Source organism: Calliphora vicina, chromosome 4, assembly GCF_958450345.1.
Source record: "Calliphora vicina chromosome 4, idCalVici1.1, whole genome shotgun sequence".
Taxonomy (NCBI): Eukaryota; Metazoa; Arthropoda; class Insecta; order Diptera; family Calliphoridae; genus Calliphora; species Calliphora vicina.
This window is the reverse complement of record NC_088783.1, coordinates 69793028-69810950: the sequence shown is the minus strand read 5'-3', so window position 1 is coordinate 69810950 and position 17923 is coordinate 69793028. Positions and strand designations below refer to the sequence as shown.

The window sequence follows — 17923 nt, the reverse complement described above, 5'->3', positions numbered from 1 at the left end:
CGATGTCAACTGGCCCTCTCGGAGCTGCGTTTGCCAACATGTAAACATTTCCACATTCAAAGAGAAACCAAATCTATCAGGCCAGCAGTAAAGAGGCCCCTGCATAAGGGGTTCACATAAATGAATTTTTTCAAAATTAAAATAAAATGTCCCATCAATCCATTGATCTTTGGTTCACAAAGTTAGGTCGAGTTATCAGTCGACTTTTCGATGTAAACTGACCTTCTCAGTGCTGCGTTTTCCACCTACGATCCATTAAGGATCAAATCTATGCGGAAAATCCAGACACATTCAATTCCTAAAGACGGTCGGTATAATATTCATGAACTCGCTTCCAAAATAACTTTATACAAATTGAATGACATTAAATATCCGATGAGCGACGTTTAGAGATAGGTGCTTTGAGATTAGTCCCGAAACGATTCAGATTATTAAGGCGATATAATTAATATAATTCCATGTCTTTTAATTGCAAAATTTATTGAAAATATGAAACTCTTCAACGAACTTGCAAAATATTTATAACTTTATACAAATGTCTGAATGACATTCTATTTCTGTATTAGGGCTGATTTGCATAATACTCGCAGTAGCTTCTCTTCGCATTGTTAATTTTTGTGACAGTCCGCACCAGTCTACCATTGAACAAAACAGCAACAATAATAAAAAAATAAAAAATTACAACAGCAATAACAACAACAACAAAACATCATTGTCATTACATTCATTAAGTGTTTTGAATTCATTTTATTGATATTTCCCGTTAAAATGGAAATGGAAATAATAGCGTTTGTTTTTGCTGCTACTGCGGCCGCTGTTATTATTATTCTGTTGTTACTGACATTCTATGTAAAGCGATTTCGTTTTGATGTGGTCGAGAAAAATATTTAACCTCTAAACAAGGTTTTAAATGGCAGCCACCAGCCAACCTAACCAACCAGCCAGTCAAGTCAGCCTATAGATTTGAAAGAACATCACTTGAACACAATAAAATTTACAACAAAATCAATGTGGCAAAAAAAAAATCATTTAATTGCAGATTCTCTTTTACGATTTTCATTTTTTAAATGTATAAAATAAACAAGTTCATTTTACCTACATTGTTCTTGTTATTGTGTGTTTGTAAGAATTGTTAAGAATTTTTTTTAATAAATTATCATCATGTCTTGACATGTGTTGAAAGAAAATTAATTCCTCAACAAGTGAGTAAATGTATGAGATTGTCAGCACAATTGTCTTTTTGACTGTCTGCACAGGATCGTCATGATATTGTCACTACTGTATCATTATTACTATATTGGCAAGCCGCCAATTTTGACAGCAGCAACCATTAATTGCCAAACAATTTAGTGCTAGTGCAGATAATTTTCAATTAAATGCTTTTTTAATATTTTTTGCTGGATTAATGTGTGTATGCTGGGAAGTGTTGTGTTTATAGTTTTTCAATAGCCGGGGAATTTTGAAATTTTTTCCATGGAATGTTTTTTTTAAAATTAAAGTAAAATTTAGTGATATTTAATGAAAGAGTTTTCAATAGACATTTTAATAGTTTTTAGTCTTTATAGTTTCCAGATTATTCGCATAGTTTCGATCTTTAATTACATCCCAATTATCTCAATAGGTTCAAAACACTGCTCCGAGGCGGGAAATTGACATCAGAAAATCAAGCTGATAACTTTGTCAGAAAAAGATCAATAAATAGATGTGACATTTTTTCAGTTTTGAAGAGAGTTTTGACTTGTATGTGGACCTCCCATCATACAGCCCTTTCTAAGTACAATCGTATGTAACTTTGTTATCCTGTATTTATGGATTCTAAGAATGAAGAAATAGAGAAATCCAATACAATAAAATTCAATTTAATTCTCCCAATGACAATTTCTTCAACATAAAAAGAAGAAATTAATTCATTTCAACTAAATGAGTCCATACAAAGGGTATCATGGGATTCCTGAACAAATTCTAGACATAAGATGGGGACATCAATGTTTACGCCGGACCAGAAGTTATATATCCTGTTGCTCCATTCTGAAATAAGTTATGCCACAACGATTTCGTACTCAGAGTCTGTTATAGGCGATAGTGCAAGTACGAAATTCACACGGTATCCTACAACCAAGTAATTGATTTCATCTCTATGGATGTCATTTCAAACTGCCGAGTACATCGAGAAACTATTGTCAAAACATGCTATATATCTACGTATTCTTTTATAAAATCCTTCACGAATCTTAAGAAATCGCCGCACTATAATATTTTTTTTTTCAACTCTCACTGATCATTAACATAGGAACTTCGGTGTAATAATATATGAAAGGTTATTTTCCGATTCGGAATTTCAATCTTTAATGGATGAAGTTTGGTTAAATGAACTCCTTGAATACTTCATTGATAGAACATTTGAAAAATAAATGATCTGTCTTGTGACCATGATCTTGATTATTCACTTAGAGTGATTTCGGAATTTATGACGTCCCTATGAAAGTAAAATATAAATTAACTGAAAAACAAACAACATAATTAATTATATTCTGAAAAAAGGGAACAAAATTAAAAATTTTCTCTATTTCGCTACTGACAAAACAATGGAAACTTTTAAACTTCTGCAAGAAAGAAAGAAGTGTAAAACGAAAATAATATTTAAAATAACGATGTAAGCATCCTGTTTACAGTTATTTTATTTTTAAATTCTGGTAATTTTTCACAATTTCTTTTTCTAAGTTTTTCGCGTAATTGCTGTTTTTCAAAGTTAACGAAAATGGCTAAAGTTAAGATTTGTGAAGACTTAAAAAATAAAATAATTAACGATTTTAAAGCTGGTTTAAAACAAAAAAGTATCTGTGACAAATATTCAATAATTAAATCAGCAGTTTCAAAAATTATAAAGAAATTCCGCGAGACTGTATAAACTCAACATTTAAGTGGAAGACCTCGTAAGACTACTCCTAGACAAGATAATTTAATAGCGAGAGAGTTCAAGAAATTCCCAAAAATAACTCCTTGAGAGGTTGTTAATAGCCTAAAATTAGAAATAAGTACCCGAACAGTTAGTCGCAAGGCAAATGTGGCTGGTCTGGTCTTGGTTGCTATCGTCCTGTGAAAAAACCACTAATTTCTAAAAAGAACCGTTCTGCTCGTCTACAATTTGCCAGGGATCATTTAAACTAATCGATACAGAAATGGAATACTGTCCTCATTTCCGACGAATCCAAATAAAATTTAAGAGGCAGTGATGGGAAAACATTTGTAAGACGACCAAAGGGAAAAAGATTAGATCCAAAGTACACAAATAAGACTGTAATGTTTGGCGGTGGCAATATTATGGTATGGGGATGTTTTTCAGGGCAAGGTATGGGCCCAATTCATATTATAAAAGATACCAGGACAGGTATAGGATACATACGCTGAGGAAAATGTGCCCCTAGTTTGGAGATTCCAACACGACAACGACCCGAAACACACCTCTAGGATTGTAACCGAGTGGTTACAATCCAACGAGGTACGTGTTTTGAAGTGGCCTGCCCAATCGCTAGATCTCAATCCCATAGAAAATCTATGGGAAATTGTAGATCGTAAAATAAGGACCCAAAATTACACCAGGGGGGTTACTCTCTATTGCGATGCGCAAGCAAGTTCGATGCGAAAGGTAAATGCGATAAGAATACATTTTAGTACTCTGTGTCGTATATGCAAACGCTTTCGCAAAATAAGTTGAAAAATAAGCAACACTGGTACCACAAAATAAACAATAGCGAAATGAAATGTCAAAACTTGTAAATAAAAACATTTTAAACACATTTTTTTGCGATGCGAAAACGTAGTAAAGGGTACCAATTATTCCGTTTTTCTTTCGCATCGCAATAGAGAGTAACCCCCCAGGAAGGAAGATTTATCGGAGGCGGTTATTAGGGAATGGCAAAATATTTCAAAGGAGACCATTGACTCTTTAATTGGTTCAATGCATCGTCGTTGTGTAGCAGTTATAAAAAATAAGGGATACCCAACAAAATATTGAGTTATTGCAAAGTTTAGACCATATTTGTTAAAATAATACCTAAGTTTCCATTGTTTTGTCAATGCCGTAATAAAGAAATCTTTTAATTTTGTTTTCTCATATTTAGAATTTAATTAATTATGTCCTTTGTTTTTTGTTAAATTAAGTTAATAAAAGAATACAAATAAAACACTACAAAAATGTTAACATTTTTTCAAAAATTATTTCAGATTTTAGCCACTAAAGAAATATTTGCAAAAGTTTCCATTGTTTTGTCAACTACTGTATATCCAGATCTAAAGATCAATAACTTTAGTATTACAATGTAGACTACCGATTCAAAAAGGTTAAAAAGTAACGGTAATTTGGATTATTTCGTTAACGGTAATTGCAGTTATTTCGGTAACCGTATTTTTTGCATCATTCTGAATTAAAATGATTTTGTCGCCGATTTTAATTATATTCGATACCCTGATTCCGACTGTATACTTATTTTTCAATGCTATGTGTAAATTATTTTACAGGTTAGAAGCTTATTTTTTTAGATTTTCTACGATGTAGGTCCTTAGGACACTCGCGTGTGACACTCCAACAGTAATCTACCATCATATGTTCATCCCAGATACCTTTGTATCTATCTTAAATCACTTTTAAATCTTGATAGAAACGTTCTCCAGTCTTATTAGAAGAAAGGCAAAAATTAAAAATAAGTTGACAAAGGTGGTTTTTCATTATGTAGATTTCATTATTAGCGGTATTCACAATGTAGAGTATTTGGCCTGGTATTGTAGTAAAAGATCACAATATCAAAAAACTAAAAAAAAATACATTAGAAATTTAAATGTTTGTCAATAAATAGCTCTTCTGCTTTTTTAATAGGCCTACATTGTGAATATAGCTATTATTTTCATAATTTAAATTATAGAATATCTTTAACGGTATTTTAGCGGTAACGATAATTACAATTGTTTCGGTAATGTAGCTTAACGCTAACTGTAGTTGAGTTGAAAGGGTATTTGGTTTAGTTAAAATTTGGACTGGTCAGTTACGGGGAATTATTTTCCAACTTACCCTTTTCTAACCAGGTTACTCTCAGAAGCTGTCTGCCTGTTTAACCTAACCCAATTCACATACATAATTGGATATTTATGAAAGGAGCGGGCTTATTAGTTAGACCTCTACTGTTTCAAAAATAAAACTTCGTTGTAGACCAAATTCACAAACAATTTTTGTTTTTTTTTTTATTTCTGTCTTCAAAGTTCATTGAGTTTAAATTTTAAACACACAGCTTTTTATATTTAATTGTTTATTTCAATAATCCAAACAACAAATGTTATTATCTACTTGGTGTGTTACTCTCTACATACTAGTCCCCTGTATACAAATAAATCGTATATTGTATCTAATTAACAGTCTGGAAACATTTGTTTTTTTAATTTTTGTACTATTTTTTATTTTTTTTTTAATAACAATATTTATTTTTATTGAAAATAAACCAAATATGTATGCATATATTATAAATTTATGATAAATTTTTTATTATTATAATTTTTTTACCTATAAACGCATAAAAAAATACAAACAAATATTGTTTATTTTATTAGACAGACTCTTTTGGCTTAATAAACTTTTTGCAGTTTGCTACACTCTCTCTCTCTTTGATAAAATACTCCCGCTCTTTAGTGTGGCCAACTAGCTAGTGGCAAAGCAAAATAAGATTAGAAAGAGGCTTAAATAATAACTAATAACGTTATATGTAAATAGTTTATTTGTTTAATGGTTTATAAGCAGTTATAAAGAAATTAGAGCAATTTATAGTTAATATTGTATATCTTTTTCCGATAATTTCAAATTTAGTAGAAATTAGAAAAAAAGCTTTTTTTAAAGCTTTAAATATAGTGGAAAAAGCACTCAGTAGTCATTACTTTACGCTCTAATGTTTCTTCTTGACTCTTTGTTTGATTTTGGATGTGTTTTTTTTTTCTATTATAGAAGTATTAAATCGCTGGAAATGAAAAATTTCAACAGTACTAATAACGTCTTGAATCTTAGCACTGGGTTTTGAATACAATAAATATAAAGAAAAAAAGTTTTAAATTTGTTTTTTTCACACATCAAAAAAACTCAAATATTTCCAAAAATAATGGTAAATTTGTTTAATTTAATTTAAATATAAATAAATGTTTGTATTTCTTTTTTTAAAATTTGCTTAAAACAAGTCATCCTAAATAGGCAGAGCTGCTTGTTGTTGTTTTTGTTGGTTAAGATGGAATTGAAACTGGTGTTAAGTGTACTCAATATTCATTTCGCATTTACGCGTTTTTTCGGATTGTTTTGTTTATTTGTACTCCATCATATGAATTATAAGTGATTCATGTAATTCTTTCTTTGTTGTTTGTTTGAATTGTTATTGTTGCGTTTCGTTGCCGTTTTTGTTTATTTTATTGTTTGTTATACTCAGCAAAAGTCAAGGACCTTTTTTTATTTCGTTGCTGTAAGTAAACTTTTGTATGTAAAATGATGATAAAAAAAATTAAAAAATACTCAAATATAGCTACATTTTACTTATATCCATATAAAATACATGCATAAATAAGTCTATCTTTATACAGAATATCTGTCCGTCCCTCCATCCGTCCGTCTGTCTGTCCATACATCAAAAATATCGCTATACAAATAGTAGTAAAGTGAGTCTGTGTACAAAGAAAACATTTTTTGTTTTTTTTTTTATTATTTTCAATACTTTTTTCTCTTTTTGAAGAAAAGCAAAAAACAAAAAAAAAAAACGAGGAAAAAAAACAAAACAAAACTTAATTGTTTATTTCTTTTATTAATTTAATAATATACACAAAGCCATAATAATATACAATACATACAACAACAATAACAAAATATTCACTTTTTTTGTATTTCTTCGCAGACTTGTGTTTTATTTTGTGGGCGTTGCCACATGTTTAAAATATTATAATTATTAGGTGATTTCTAGGAATTTTTAAATAATTGTTTGTGTTAAGGGTTTTTATATTTTAGATACAGTGGTTGACAATACAATGGAAACTTTTTAACGTGGCGGAACTAGTTCGAATTAGTTAGCCACTGAGAACTACTACTAGTGAATTTTCAAGCCACGCGTAAAGTTATTGACTGGGGAATTTAACATGGGGATGTCATTCCAGGTGGCCGATTGGTATACTCTACATAACACTTCACTATTAAATTCAATAGTACTAATACTCCAGCATTTGAGAAAAAAAGATGAAATTAATTTTTCTGAGAGCCATGGGCGAGGATTTTTAGTTTATATATTGGTACAGGTAACAGATAGAGCAAATATGTCTGTTTTATAAAAGACAATTGGGGCAACAATAATGTAGTTGAGTGCAAGTTTCTATCTGTTCCCACTTGTTGCCAACGAGGCTCCGAATTTGTCCAAACAATAAACTTTATGCCTAGGGCTCCTACGGGATAGAAATAGGACCTGAGAGTTAATTATGTTTTGGATTCAGCCTTTATCTATCAGAAAATAAAATGAATAAGTTTTCGTAAACTCTAATCTGCCTTCAGCTAATCAAATTACGTTTGGCAATTATGTTTGGCTATGGGTTAAACCGAAAATTAATATTCCTTATAACCTCTACAACAAGAACCTCTAATTTGAAATTAAAGTTCTAGCTTTTGAGTGAAAAGTGAAAGAAATGAGTATTTAAGTTTAAAATGAGTAGATCAGCCCGATATCGTTTATTTTTCCTTTGCACACAGCAAATCCAACACATTTTACTTTGCGACTCCAGTGATAATGACGAAGAAGCTGTTAATATATATATGCTTTGAAAAAGAGCGTATGTTCACTCTGATCGTGGCTGAGTTTATATGGGTATTATCATACGAATGAGCTCAGATCGCAGGTGTCATGTCTCGTCTCAAATTTGAGGAAATAACAGCTAATCTTCACTTTTGCGACAACAATAAGTAAGATGTTAGTGACCGTGGCTATAAAATCCAGCCAATTTTATATCACATTAACAAGGCTATGTCAGGAGCATATACATACGTATTCAAAAAAGAAAGTTTAAATGACACAATGCCATGAAACAATACATTAAGGATAAACCTATTTCATGGGGATTCAAAACTTGTGTGTCAGAAACTGGGTACCTACTCGTATAATAATGACATTTACACCGGAAAAAAACCATTCGTTGAAAACGGTCTAGGTGAGGCTGTTGTCTTGCAGTTATGTGAGCCTCTGGCAAAATAAGGGGTTGAAGTTTACTTCGACAATTTTTTACGAGCCTGAAATTAATGCATATTCTTCAGGAAAATGCCAAAGAATTTTCCGGAGGATAAACATATGAAGCTGGGACATCAGCTTCATATCGGATAGCATTTAATTATAGCTTGAAATTTTTTTGACCCAACAGAACTACTCAAGGTCATGCGACGTGTAGCTAGGCAAGCTGCTAAAATATATATTGATTGCCCCCTAATTAAACAGAATAGGAGGAGTTGATTTAATAGATCAAAAAAAGTGTATTATGAGTACGATCGTAGAAGTAAATGGCGTGTTGGTTCTTCGACCTTTACGAGTTATGTATGTTTTAATAATGAAGGTGGAAAACGTTGTTCTAATTGTGTTTTCAATAATAAGTATAGTCGCACAAATATTTTTTGCGTTCCCTTGCTTCACATCGTCCCGTGATTGCTTTGGAATATATCATGAACAACATTAATAAAATTATATTTTTGTGATCTATTGTATTTTACTGTATATTTACAATAAAAACTGTTATTTAATTCTTTTCTGCAATTAAAAAATTTCCTTTTAACCCATAGGCAACTACATATGTTTGCCAAGCGAAATGGTGGACTAAAAGGGTACCCAGGGGTGCAGATTTGTTTCAGAACTACTATAAGGCCATAGATTGCAAAAATAAACAAAAAATAAATCGCTTCAGCAGAAAATGTTTGGTCGTCAAAGGGTTAATAGTAATTTTTTTGTTCCTCGATTTCAAAGATTTTTTTTGGAAAGCGCTAGGTCTTGTAAAACCATGCTTGCGTGTGCTTATCTCTTATAATTTCCGAGTAATAGGCATATGAAAATTGAAATTTAAAAATTTTGCAATACCCTGGTCTGCTTTTTTTTAAATATAGGGGGTACATTTGGACCAAATGGACTCGAATTTCTTTTGTTAGTTAGACAACTAAATTACCAATAATATACAAATGATTTCAGAGCAATATCAATTATGGATCCAAAAAATAGTAGATTTTTACTGATTTTTGGGCGAAAAGGTGGCTTAACTCTTTTTTATTAAAAAAGAAACTTTCTTTAAGAACATGTAACATTTATCAAAATTTCAAGTTTGGGCCACATGTTCTAAAATCTTAAAGCTGGGATCAGAAAACGGAAAGCAGCTTTGGAAACCTTGATGTGTTTCCTATTTATCCTCAAACATATTTAACATATGAGCAAAATTGTAAAAATATCATTTTTGGAATTTTCGGATTTTAGGAATTGCGGGATTCCCTTTGACCCTCTGAAAGTTTCTAAAACTCAAATTTGTATAAAAATGTTAATAGGATTGCAAATATTTGGAACAATTTGATCCACATTTATTCCAAACTAATTTGTTTTGTTTAATAAGTTAATTTTTGGTCTTATAAAAAGAAATTCCAATATTCCTTGCCTACGCTCATGTAAAATTGTATCCCGATCGGTCCAGCCGTTTAGAAATGCCGATTTATTTCCAAATTTTGATTCAGACCCACTGTGCATCAGTGAGTACCAAAATGCCAACGGCCACATTCAGCGTTAGAAGTGGTCATCGAAGTGCCTACGGCCGTCTTACAAATGTTCTCACATCATTGCCTCATTAATTGTATTTGGAATCATCCCAGAACAGAACAGTATTACATTTCTGTGTCGACCGGATTTTTCAGTTTGAATGGTTTATTTAGAAATAATTTTTTAGCCAGAAGCCGAAAAGAACCTAATATTTTGCCGAAATTCCATTATTCGAAACAAATCGAAACTTTGGAAATGTACTCTTAATTTAAGAGCAAGTTTCAGCCTAATCTGAAACTGAATATTCAGCAGTTATTCTGCGGGGCGATAGCAACCAAGATCAGCCTAATTTGTCCTGCGGTTAACAGTCCGAGAACTAATGTCTAATTTTAGATTATTGAGAACCTCCCGGGGAGTCATTTTTGGGAAATCTTCTTTCAAACATTTACTATTTCTAATATGGCTGAATCTGGAATTTTCATTATTCTTTTAATATGGCAACATTAAAAAACTAGTTCTTCTTTTATCCGGTGTGTTGATGTCAGATCATGTCGTACATTTCACCATTGTTGTTGTTGGGTGTATTATAATTTTCAATTTTGTGGTTATTTTTAGCAAAAGTTTGTACGTGTTTTTTTTTTTTTTTTTTGCAAACATTTAGATTTATTTGTTTTAATTAATATTGAAGTATAATAAGTTTATTTTTAAGAAATATATGACTAAAACGACCCAGTAGTTAAGTAAGTAGTCAATGTATCCCTTGTAGACAGTAATTGTCACTAATGTCTGATCACTTGACTGACTCTAATTTATATATTTTGGGTCATTTGACACGTATATGACTCAGTGTAGAGTGGAGTCAATTGGTTACTTTATACATCACAGGTAATGTAGAGTGAAGACAATTGCCACTTAAGTGTTTCTAAGTAATCTACAAACAGTTTATTTTCTTTTTTGCTTAAGTTTACAGACATCCCATGTAGCCTAGCGTGAAGTCAACTGTCACTTTAGTGTCTCTAAGTAACCAATAGTGTAGTCACTTTAAATATTTATTTTAAACTGCACGTTAGAAAGTATTTATTTTACCCACCAGAAGTAATATATTGAATAGTTTTCGGAGGCTGGTTTGTTTGCAAGCAATCGGTTATTGGGCTGTCTGTGTGATGTCTTTTTAACTGACTATTTGAGGAAAATTACCCCCCTATATGCTAAAATAACTAGTTATGTAGCTGTTAAAGTAACAAGATAGGTAACTAACTCTATGTAACCGTTATGTGAATTGAATGCTTTGACTGTTTTGGACCAGCTATCGGACACTCTCTCTATAATCCAAAAGGGTTAACTGACCTCCTATAAAATAACTAGTTCGAGACAGTCTCCTAGAACAGCTGGGGAATTATACAGGATCACTACTAGAAATAAATTTTTAAAAAAATCGAATTTATCAATGAAAATAAAGACATGCACACCCGAATTGATGTTTTGAAAATACTTAAAGATTTTACTGATAAAACAGTATATGACTAAACCTTTTTCCATTTATTCATATTTGGAAATTGAAAATAACAATAGGTTAGGTTGGGTTATGAAGGCAGCTAGTTATCAGCCAGCTCACTTGGGTCCATGAAATTGGTCCCTTTGTGTTACCCTAAAGATCATGCTCAGGACCTCAAGAGATTCTTCACATGTCAGAACTGGGTTCAATGCCGAACCAACCTGACGCACGAATGAACGAATCCATCCTCCTGATATCCAGAGTAGATAGATCCGCTAGGCCGTGCAAAAATGGACTACCTATTGTCGCAGTCCGCACCCCTGCTAAGGCAGGGCAAAGACAGAGGAGATGTTCAATCGTCTCATTCATCATGGCAACTTCTACAGAAGTCATTGTATGGAGTATTCATTCTCTTAGCATGCTCACCTATCAAGCAATGCCCCGTGAGCACTGACATCAGAGCTCGAAGCCTAGCCCGAGGTAGCCCCGTCAGGGACATTGACCTACGATGGTCATAAACGGGCCAGGTGAGTCTCGATATCGTGCAGTTTGTCGAGTTAGACCATCTAAGTTGAGCAGACTCAAATAATTTACGCTGTATGATTGACTTACAGCAAGACAGCGGTGAACCGACCAAGTTATCGATCTCGTCAATTTGTAGACGAGAGCCTCTTTTGGCCAGTTCATCCGCAATAGCATTGCCAGGTACACCGGAGTGACCAGGCACCCAGAATAACTCCAGGTTAGAATGTCTCGCCATCTCATTAAGAGATACCCGGCATTCATATACCAATCTGGATGTCGAGTAGACGCCAGATAGGGATTTAATTGCAGGCTTACTGTCGGTACAGATTCGGATATTCACACCAAATAGCCTATAGTACTTCATCCAGTGTACCGCCCTTTTGATCGCTGAAATCTCAGCTTGAATTACACTACATTGATCATGTAGCCTGAAACACACCCTCTTCTGAAGATGGGGAATATAGAAGCCTCCACCCACCCCATCCGCAGACTTAGAGCTATCTGTGTATATGACAAACGTGTCCATGGAAGAATGAGACCCACCCGTCAATGACACAGAGAAGCGTCTGTCAATAAAGGGTAAGGGAGTGCAGTAGTCAATATTAGCAGGGAGATAAGATATACTGCCCAAAATAGACGCATGGCCAGTACAACTAGACCTCCATGCTGGTGGATTTCGGACTCTGTATGGGAAAGGGACAGAGGACCCAAAGGGTCCAGAAAAGCGGACATATACTGTCAAGAAGGCCCCAATCTCATTGAAAGGGAAAACCTTCTGACAGTACCGTCAAGTAGCCGCCCATAGGGATATACAGACGCTACTTGACAAGGGGAAGGGTAGTTCTTAGTTCGTGCTCACCATGAGCCCCTCTGGTATGGTTGTACCTGCCAGCACGGCCCCATGGCTCCTTGCACTTAAGCCTCTGCATCGCGTCAAGATGACTACCCATCGCAGAGGCGATGGGTAGTCATCTTGACGCGATCATGATGTAACAAATGTATTTGTTATCATGATGTAACAAATGTATTTGTTATTTTAGGCCGTCTAATTTCGGAGAAAATATTGAAAAAAATGTGGGCGTGGCACCTCCAAATAAAACCTTATTTATGTCAAAACATAGAATCTAATCATTGTCGGAATCGGTTTTGATAAAGACAATCGATAAATAAATTCTAGATCGAATATAAAACCGATAATTTTCGATTTCATGAGACCAATGTACTTTTTCAGTCGTTTTCAAAACCGATTACGACAATGATTGGATTCTATGACAACCCCGATTATAACTTTTTAAAGTGTATAAGGTACAGTGACCTCCAACTTTAAGTTCTTTATATATTTATTTTTAAATCTTTAGTTTAAAACCCACTTTTGAATAAAAAAAAAAAAAATAAAAAACTAAATATAAATTGCGTAGGTATACCTGAAGGATATTTTTAACTTATACTGATTTTTTTTTTCATTGTTTTAAATTCTCAGTTTTCAATTTATTTTTTTTAAACCTATATTTTCCGCTCGTGTTATTTTCAATTGAGTTCAACTCAATTAGTATGTGTTTAGTTTATTTTTTTATATGTATGTATGCATTTGGTTTATATCATTTTGAATACAATACTAGAATACTCATGACTAAATCTTGGAAATATAAATAAATATAAATGCCACAAATAACCTTGAATTTTGTTGCCATTTTTCAATGGAAGTATGTATCTACAATACTACGAGTATTACAAATACGATACTAATTAATTTAGCAAAACAATATTACTTTTCATGCTTACTTTATAATTTCATTTAGATTTTCTTTTTTTTTTTCACTTTACATATTTCATTTACTGATAGTTTTTGTGTTTTATTTTTATATTTTCATTCCCAATTCATATTTGCCTATTAATTGCTTTATTAGAGAGATAAGACTGACTGAACACAATATATTTGTGGTTGTGGAAGGGCCTACCCCTACCTACCTCTACTACAACTTGTTGTTAGTGAGTTTTTAATATAAAGATAGCATTTGTTGAATGTGTGTGTTGTTGGGATTTCAAATAAGAGGGATTTCCCTAACAATGAAGCAAATGAAATTTAAATGTGGGTGATTCCCCTTAAACTGTTGGAGTAACGAAATTACTTTATGTTTATTATTAGGGAAGATTTTTCTACATTGTTTAGCTTCTATTTTGGGAAAATTTCCAAAATATGTTAGAAAATGGTACCGTGAAATAGCTCCCAAATGAAATAACTCCCAATGAAATAATTGCCAAACTTGAAAAATGAAATAACTACCAAAGGGTAAAATTAAATTACTCCCAATAATCGGCGGTTTCATAATATTAAAAATATTAGTCACAAAAGAAGGGAAATAAATCCCAATAGAAATGAAATAATTCCCAATTCGAAGCAATTTATTTATGTAATCTAACTCCCCTCCTCTGGGGTGTATCAAAACCTGGCTTCGCTCAGAAAATTTGTTTTGCATTGCAGGCCTTTGGCCGGGCGCTAAGGTTTTCTCCTCTGGGGTGTATCAAGATCTGGCTTCGCTCTTTCTCTTTCATTGCAGATAGGTTTTATAATATTTCAGAAGGCCGATTTTCGTTTCGCACCTTATTAAGAAATCATTGCGTCCTGACAAAGGCCGACAATGTAAAAATAATCTTTTCTGGGCGAAACCGGTTTTTGATACAACCCAGAGGAGAAAATCTTAGCGCCCGGCCGTAGGCCGCCAATGCAAAACAAATTTTCTGTGCGAAGAAGAACCCAACATAAATGAAATAACTACGAATACAGTGAAATAACTCCTAATTCCCGAAATAAACTGAAATAAAACCCAACAAAAATTGCATTGGGAGTTTCATATCATAAAATATATAGAGTCTTTCATTAAGCGATTCATATCTTTGAATTTAAATAAAGCAAAGTGTGTGTGTTAGATATCATTTTTATTCGTTTGAAATGCATATCGATGTCCACAATCGAAATGTCCAATTTTCATTGACTCTGGCTTATAAATCGGGCTGAATTTGACCAATGACATGGGTTGTGTTTTATTTGAAGGCCTTTGTGGTTTGTGTCTTATTCACATAAAACTAACACTTAAGAAAACTCCACAAGAAAAAGTGTAACGGGGTCAAATGGCACGATCTCGGTGGCCAGTTCACTTCACCTCCACGTGAGATGACCTGGCCCTCAAATCGCTCGTGCAGAATATCCAATGGGACATGAGTTTTGCGGTACGTAGTGGCGCCCTGTTGAAACCACGTGTCATTGGTGTGCATATCATCCAATTCAGGTCAAAAGATGTGAATTATCATCGACCTATAGAGCTCGCCGTTGACGGTGATGGTCTGGCCAATGCAGATCTCAAAGAAATATGGACCGATGACTCACCAAAAAGTGACTCTTACGATGTTACTTCAACAATATGGCCACTATCAACTGTCAAAGTTCGGAAGTCCCTATTCGAAGACTTCAATTGGATATAGACATATTATAAACTTAAGTATCCATACGCTCAGCAAATTATGCCCCTAGTTTGGAGATTTAGCACGACAATTCGAGTGGTTACAATCCTATGATATACGTGTTTTGAAGTGAAATCTCCAATTTTTTAAGCACTTTGTTCAACGTTTCTCCAATTTTGTTATCCCTTCCAAAATCAAAATAAGTCTTTTTTCGTTGGGGACAAATTTTATTCCGCCGAGATATTTCTTTAGGTTTGGAAACAAGAAATATTCACTGCGGTAAATATGGCGGATGAGGGTGCAATTCGTAGCCTAATTCATGGATTTCAGCCATTAAAACTGCACATGTGTGTAGCCGAATGTGAACAAACTCGGTAGCCATCATGCGGAAAGGTTTATCATACACACGTGATCATTCAAAATTGAAACCAATGATCCATATGAGATGCTTTCAATCTCCGATCGGCCAACACCATATCGTAAATTCTTTCAATTGTTTCGGGTGCAAATACCTCAACTGGGAAACTCAGTAAACCACTTTTTTACCTTTGAAATTGATGGTTCATAGTTCTCATAGTATTTATCAAGATTAGCCTGTTTATGCTTAATGAACAGACGAAATTTTTCCAATTTCTCCTCAAGTCACGAGGCTGCCTGCTATCAATGGCTGTCAAACACAAACTAAATGGCGCAACTTGTTCAAATTTTGACAAAAGTCATCTCACAGATGTCTGTTGACAGGAGCAGTGTTGTGCTTTCAGTTAAAAGCCGGGGAATTCAAAAAGTCACGGACTTATTGTACAGATTTGGAAGATATCTTCGTTTTTTCGGCCCAAGGACGAATCCTAGGCAAAATTTTTGAAATCGGTCCATTATTTCACCTAGCCCCCATACAAATGTCTTCCCGAAATAAGACTATCGGTCACAAATGTCTTGATTTATATAGGTATCCACATAGATTTTATCACAAATAAGTTTTATATTGGGTGTATGACTTAAAAATGCTAGATTTACATTATTTGTGCGGTTCAGAAGTGGTGATTTTGACACTGAAGTCAAAGATCGGCCAGGACAGCCAAAAAAGTTTAAAGACCAAGAATTGTAGTCATTGCTCCTTGAAGATTATTGTAAAACTCAACAAAAGCTTGCAAAATCATTGGGAGCTACTCAATCAGCAATTTCAAAACGTTTTTGAGCAGCAGGATTCATCCTAAAACAGGGAAATTGTGTACCATACGAATTGAAGCGAGAAACCTTGAAAAACTATTTTCCATGTCCGAAATTATGCTTTTGAAAATAATTTTTGCATCAAATCATTACTTGCGATAAAAAATGATTTCATGGTACAATAACCTGAAGCGTAAGTGATCGTATCTGAAGCCCGGCCAACCAGCGGAATCGCAAATGTGCTTTTCAAATCTGACTAGACAGACCATCACAGGAAACATAAATCTCATAAAATGTCGGTATTCAAAAGAAAAATTTCGCATGGAAAGAACTTGTTGCATAATTGATCATAGCTCCCATATAAGGCCCACTCACTAAGAAATATTATTGTTCGGGCTTGGCCGACTATTCTTTCTTAATAGTTATTGATTGTTTTCTACTTTTTTAAGATACCATTACACATGGCAAATATTTAATCAAAAAAACATAACCACGACTTTTTGGAAATAAAACAAACTATCTACTGAGATTTGTTCTTAGCAAAACGGAAGTATTATTTTATTTAGTGGTTACTTCTTTTTCGACAAATTATTAATAATTAAAAGTAAATTAGCATTGGCACTTGAAATACATACCTCATTAAGTTTTATGATTCTTAGGTAAATTTGTTAACCTTTTCTCAGGTACTTATGTATAAGTGGGAATTTCCTCGAATTCATTTTCTGTATTGTTTTTACTTTCATTTGAGGAAATAGGATTAATAGCAGATAGTATAGAGTTTAGCAGTGGTATTAAATGATAATGCAGCTGCTAAATGTAACCAGGTGTATCACAAATCACGGACTGTAAGTTTTTTTTCGATTTGGACAGGAACTGTAACTATTTATAATGATGTTTATTAAAAAAATTGAATACTTTAACCCCATTATCGCGATGTCTGGTCATTTGGGTGGGCCTTAATAAACGAAAGTTGGATTTTGGTCATTCTCACCCCCCAGTTTGGTGAACATTAGTAAAAAAATCATCATGAACAAATTTAAGGAAAATCGGTTGGGGTTAAGACGTGCCGCAAGCCCTCTGAAGTTTTGAAATGCATTTACAAGGGGCAAAAATCATTTTTTTTCAGTTTTTATAAAAATTTTGCCATTAAAAAGTTAATTTTGCAATTTAATTTAAAAGAATAGGAATGTGTACGTAATTGTCGTTCTAATGAGACATAAAAAACAGAAATTGGTCAAAAAATGTTAAAGTTATTAAAAATTCGCCAGGTCATTAACGTGTCTCAGGCCACTAGAACAAGAAATGTAGGAACAAAATTAACATATTTTGAGAAATATTAAAATAAAAGCTTATTTTTACTTAAAATATATCCATATTTACTTGTATATGAGTTTTTGTCTTCGTAGGATATCGTTAACCTATTCGTATGTATGACCAAAACAATAAAAAAAATTTAACGTCAGTTTCAAAACTCCATTTTTAAATTTTTAAAAATTTT

The 17923-nt window shown here is 33.2% G+C and overlaps 1 protein-coding gene across 3 annotated transcripts in view; it reads left to right on the top strand.

Annotated features, from left to right (window-relative positions):
- Positions 1-17923, top strand: part of LOC135957257 (uncharacterized) — a 99610-nt gene that overhangs the window by 41168 nt on the left and 40519 nt on the right. The window contains exon 1 of one of the 3 annotated variants that reach the window (XM_065507976.1): positions 6038-6140. The exons of the other annotated variants lie outside the window; for them this stretch is intronic. The gene's annotated coding sequence lies outside the window, so the exon portion shown is untranslated. Of the gene's footprint in view, positions 1-6037; positions 6141-17923 lie in introns of those variants that run through there. 3 annotated transcript variants of the gene reach the window in all.